The sequence below is a fragment of the Daucus carota genome, chromosome 7 (genome assembly GCF_001625215.2).
Source record: "Daucus carota subsp. sativus chromosome 7, DH1 v3.0, whole genome shotgun sequence".
NCBI classification, from domain to species: domain Eukaryota; kingdom Viridiplantae; phylum Streptophyta; class Magnoliopsida; order Apiales; family Apiaceae; genus Daucus; species Daucus carota.
Window position 1 is genome coordinate 26,370,669 of NC_030387.2, and position 6,093 is coordinate 26,376,761.

Below are 6,093 nucleotides of genomic sequence, written 5' to 3' on the forward strand. Positions count from 1 at the left end.
ACAATTACTTATTTAAAACTAGCGTAAAAGCCCGTGCGAGACACGGGCCCGTCATTTATAAATTATTTTCTATATAGTATATTTTGATTAATAGTTCAAATTTTGAATTTTTTTTATAAAATATTAATTTTATTGAATTTTTAGATATATTTTTTACAATAAACTAATATCCATGATAACTGATTCAACATAACTGACAAATTTACATATAGCTCGAATTGACACTGTAAGATTGCATATGAAAGAGGTTTATATTGCAATTTTTCAGCGTGTTTTTCAATCAAACATAATAAAATGTGTTTATAAACGATAAAAATTATAGGCGCGTTTGAGTGAAACATATAAACAAACCCATGAAATAGTAGAATAATTAAAATTGATTTAATATGTTCATGTGCCACGATCATTAAAAAGAGATAAGTTCGAACACTGATGGAAATAATATATAAAACATGCTTATAAGAGGTAGCCAGGTAGCCATATAGTTAAGATAAGCATGATACTCGTTGATACTTATTATTTTTCCCTCCCTCTAGCTTTCCTACCCCCTCTTTTTCATGTAAATCTCTATATATTTACATATCTTACTCATCAGCGTGTTTTACTAATTATCAATCAGTTATCAGTTAGTGATACATGGATTATCAGTCGGTCGTATTAGGGATAATATATACGAGATTCAAATTCGCATCAATAATACAATCAATCAAATTATGATAATCAAGCCTAATATACTCAAGCACCCTCTCTCAAGTAATACCCAAGTATACATCTTGAAAACATAAATAATAGAGAAAATATGATCATGTATATAGTCATCTTAAATTTATCCAAATCTGAATCTATTTCTAAAATACCAAACTCCAATTCCGGAATCTCTAATTCAGACCAGAATACGATTATTATTCATATATATTTAATAACATCGAAGTCCATACTATTATTATAATGAGTAGATACCTAACACGTCGATAAACTGTTAAATATTCTGTTGTTACCTTATGATCGGAGTTTATCGATATCTAATGGACTTTTTTATATAATAATCTATATATGTTTATTTTTTTAATAGTTAAGTGTTGGAATATATTAACTAAAATTCGATTAATTTGATCGGTAACTCGACTGAGTAGCCGGACACCGAGCTGGACATATTAGTTGGATGATAACTCGATTTTGAGTTTAATTCGGATAAATCTCAACATAACTCGAGTCAAAAACTTCTTTTCCCCGTTAGAAATTTTGTTATTTTAGTTTCTATTGACACTCCCTCTTTGAGATGTGTTCTTCGAGATTTTAATTTGAGAGGAGTCCTCTCGTTGTAAATTCTTTTTTCTTGGTATAAAATTTTACAAGGTGTAGCCCTCATTTACCAAAAGAATAAATAAATCAGGGCAACTTGGATTATACATTAAATTGAAAAATAAAGAACAAGTTAAAAACGAAAAAAATCTCACATGATAACATAATTATCTAACATTTGTAAAATTTTATATAATATTATAACATACACTATAAATTATTATTATTATTATTATTATCATATATATTTATATATATTTATATTTATATATATATAAATATCTAAAATCAATTTATAAATATATCCATTTTTTTAAATGAGTAATTTTCAACTAATATGAGTATTCGTTACTCAATAGGATTATCAAGTCAAATCGAAATTCAAATTTTAGAATATCAGTTAGCTGTTAATTTACTTGCCACTTGAGTGTTGAGGTACCTTCACCAATCATATTCTTTAGAACCAACACTAAGTTAAATCGAAATTAATTTGAGGTATATGCACATGTAAAAAATTATATTTTTTTTTGATAAAATGAAAATCAAGAGATCTTAATTTAATAGTTATGATCGTAGAGTTTACATGAGAGTTAGTTTAAATATCTGAAGTTCAAATCACATATTTCATTTTTTTTAATGAGCGGTCATAAATAAGTTATAAGTGACAACTGTAATTAAATGGATATCTATACTATACTATTAAAGCCGAAACATTGAAAGTTTGGTCAGTCGGTAATTGGACCAAAATACGGGCCTATCTATATACCAATTATTCTTTTTAACTAAAATATGTTATCTTTTTTTATATTTTCTAACTAAAAAAACTCCATTATCTAAAATATCATCGAGAAACATAGTAATTACCTTTTTAATTAAAACACATCATCTTTTTTATATATTCTAACAAAAAAACAGATCTTCTACAATTAACACGGGCTACATATATCATGATTTTGTTCTCACAATAATATTAGTTTACTATATTATTAAAACCGGAACATTAAAAGTTTGGTCGGTCGGTACTTGGGCCAAATTATGGGCCTACTTATATAATCAATTATCTTTTTAACTAAAAAATCTATTATCTTTTTTTATATGTTCTAACTAAAAAAACTCAATTTTATAAAAATAATATTGGACAACATAGCAACTACTCTTTTTAACTAAAACACATTATCTTTTTCAGAATCCTAACTAAAAAATCGATTTTTTAAAAATAGCACATGCAACATTCATATAAAAAAGGTATTATATATCTATATTATACTATTAAAGCCGAAAGCCGAAACATTGAAAGTTTGATCAGTCGGTACTTGGGCCAAAATACGGGCTTATCTATGTACCAATTATTCTTTTTAATTAAAATATGTTATCTTTTTTTATATTTTCTAACTAAAAAAACTCCATCATTTAAAATAATATCGAGAAACATAGTAATTACCTTTTTAACTAAAACACATTATCTTTTTTTAATTTTCTAACTAAAAAACGGATCTTCTACAGTTAACAAGAGCTACATATATATAAATATATTATTCTATATAATTTAATAAATAACCTGTGATATTTTTCAACCAAAATACATTAACATTATTTTTAAATACACTAATGGACTCACTTTAAAAGTAATATTATAAATCTATAATATGCTATTATACTGTTAAATCCGAAACATGAAAAGTTCAGTTAATCGGTAGGTCAGTCGAGTTCGGTGAGCCGGTTGGTATTCAACCCACGAACCTCCCTAATTTATAACATGTTATAATATATTTTTTATTATCTATTAAACCAAAATATTTAGGTTAGTATGATGGGTCGGTATTTGGTTTTACGCGTCTTTTCAACTTAATATTTAACATACTATATTATTAATTATCAATAACGAAATATTAAAAGATTGATTGATTGATTTGTATCTAATTTTATAGATCTCCTTAAATTATAACATGAAAAAAAAACGTATTTTAACATTCTGAGTAAAATATATATGTTCGACCTAATTTTTTATTAGCCATTTGACGAAATTAACTATTAAGAATTTATCATCTGTTAAATAAAAAATTTTATTTAATCATATTATTCTATCATAATTTTATTCTCACAATAATATTATTTTGAATTAAAATATATACAATAAAATAGCAAATATTATAACCGCCCGTGCATTGCACGGGTTATAAGCTAGTTTATTATGTAAATGTATCAATTACTAATACTTAATATTTCAAGTATAATAAATGAATCAACTATTGGTAATTTTGTAATTACAATTAATATAGGGATATAATGGATATTTCACAGCCATTTTATTTGCTCTTTTTGCTCTTGGTTGCCATTTAATATATAGAAGTAGATTTGTTGTCAAAAAAATAATTTTTATATTAAACAAAAATATGATTGTTATGATGTTTTGTAAGATATTAGTTTTCAACTCCAAACACGCCAATCCGAATATGATAAATTATTTTAAATGTTTTTTTAATTTAATCTGTAACAAAATTTATTAATATAGTTTATATTATTTCATAACAATATTTGGAAAATATTATTTGTGTTATTAGATCAATATATTTTTAATTTTATTATTTATATAATGATTTAAAATATTGGGAAATTCTTGATGGTACACTCATAGAATCGGTTTTTCTCAATGGTACCATCGCATTTTTGACTTCTATCAGTGGTACCTTTGTATTTTTAATTTACTCTCTATGGTTATGGTACACTCGTGTACTTTTGATCTACTCTCTATTGATTTCATACTGTAAAACAAATTGTCTATTTGAAATCCTTGCGAAAAGTTACATAAAATAGACCCTTAAATTATGTAAAACTGAGTCAAAATGAGTGAGATATTGTTATGGATCAAAAATCGAGGGGTGAGCTTCGTGCTTTTTGACTGATCTCGCGAGTCGGAACTCAGACGGGTCCTCACGAGGTGCCTACGTATCTTCAGCGGGGTGAAGAATCAAGTCAAAAAACGTAGTTCTATTTTGGAGGGGTAGAGCCCTTTATATAGATGTCTCAGGGTTAGAGACTGATCAGAAGTAGGATCCCTGGTGTTAGAGTCCTAGTAGAAATAGGTATTTGAGTCAGAGATAGGATAGGACTGATCCTTGATCCTCATCTTGAGCTGCTGGAGGTTATCTAGGACTCTAGTTAGTTATCCACGAAACTCAGAGTTCTTGTAGGACTCTCGGAGTCCTGGACTCGTCAGTCAGACTCCTAGTAGGACTAGGATTCGAGTTCTGGGCCCTGACCGGGCTGGGGGCTCGTGTCTTGAGTTTGGGCAGCCCATGTTTCTCAAACATGAATGCCCAACGGGCTTTTTATAACCTCAATCTGCTAGCCACGAATTCTGGGTGATAGACCCAGAGTCCGGGCCTTATATTCTGGCCTTTAATCAGACCCGGGCTCAAAATTACCCAATAATTTTTAGGGCCAATTTCAGACCCATATCATTTGCCCCCCAACTTTGGATAAGTTTCGTAGAAACTTTTCTAAAGTTTTAGAGCATTTTCAATCACTTCTCGAGTCTATTTTGAGTAAGGTCAGCCATCTAGGCCGATTCTGGACTTTCCTTAGTCGATCCGAGGCATTTTGGGGGTACATCAAGTGTTCTGGGGTGCTTTTTGTGCGTTTTCCGGGCGCTTCCAGGGCGCTAGACCTCGCCCAGGTCGATTTAGGGCGCTCAGGGCGTCCAGGTCGACGCTGGCGCGCAGCTCGGGCGCACCTCGGGCGCTCAGGGGCGCTCAACCTCGCCCAGGTCGATTTAAGGCGCTCAGGGCGTCCAGGTCGACGCTGGCGCGCAGCTCGGGCGCTCATGGGCGCTCGACCTCGCCCAGGTCGACGCTCGCGCGCACCGTGGGCGCACCTTGGGCGCTTATGGGCGCTCACGGGCGTTAGGTGTTTTTGGACACCCAAGTCAGTTGTCGACCTCACCCAGGTCGATTTAGGGCATCCTTGGTGCCCAGGTCGACGCTGGTGAGGTCCTCAGGCGCACCTCGGGCGCTTTGGCGCTCCTGGGGCGCTCATAGGGCGCTCCCAGGGCGCTTCTTGGGCGCTCTCGGGCATTAGGTGTTTTTTGACACCCAAGTCGATTGTCGACCTCACCCAGGTGGATTTAGGGCATTTTAGGTGCCCAGGTCGACGGTGGTGAGGTCCTCAAGCGCACCTCGGGCGCTCTTGGCGCTCCTGGGGCGCTCATAGGGCGCTCCCAGGGCGCTTCTCGGGCGCTCTCGGGCGTTAGGTGTTTTTTATCACCCAAGTCGATTGTCGACCTCACCCAGGTCGATTTAGGGTATTTTAGGTGCCCAGGTCGACGCTGGTGAGGTCCTCAGGCGCACCTCGGGCGCTCTTGGCGCTCCTGGGGCGCTCATAGGGCGCTCCCAGGGCGCTTCTCGGGCGCTCTCGGGCGTTAGGTGTTTTTTAACACCCAAGTCGATTGTCGACCTCACCCAGGTCGATTTAGGGTATTTTAGGTGCCCAGGTCGACGCTGGTGAGGTCCTCAGGCGCACCTCGGGCGCTCTTGGCGCTCCTGGGGCGCTCATAGGGCGCTCCCAGGGCGCTTCTCGGGCGCTTCTGGGCGTTAGGTGTTTTTTAACACCCAAGTCGATTGTCGACCTCACCCAGGTCGATTTAGGGTATTTTAGGTGCCCAGGTCGACGCTGGTGAGGTCCTCAGGCGCACCTCGGGCGCTCTTGGCGCTCCTGGGGCGCTCATAGGGCGCTCCCAGGGCGCTCTCGGGCGTTAGGTGTTTTTTAACACCCAATGTTAATTGTCGACCTCAC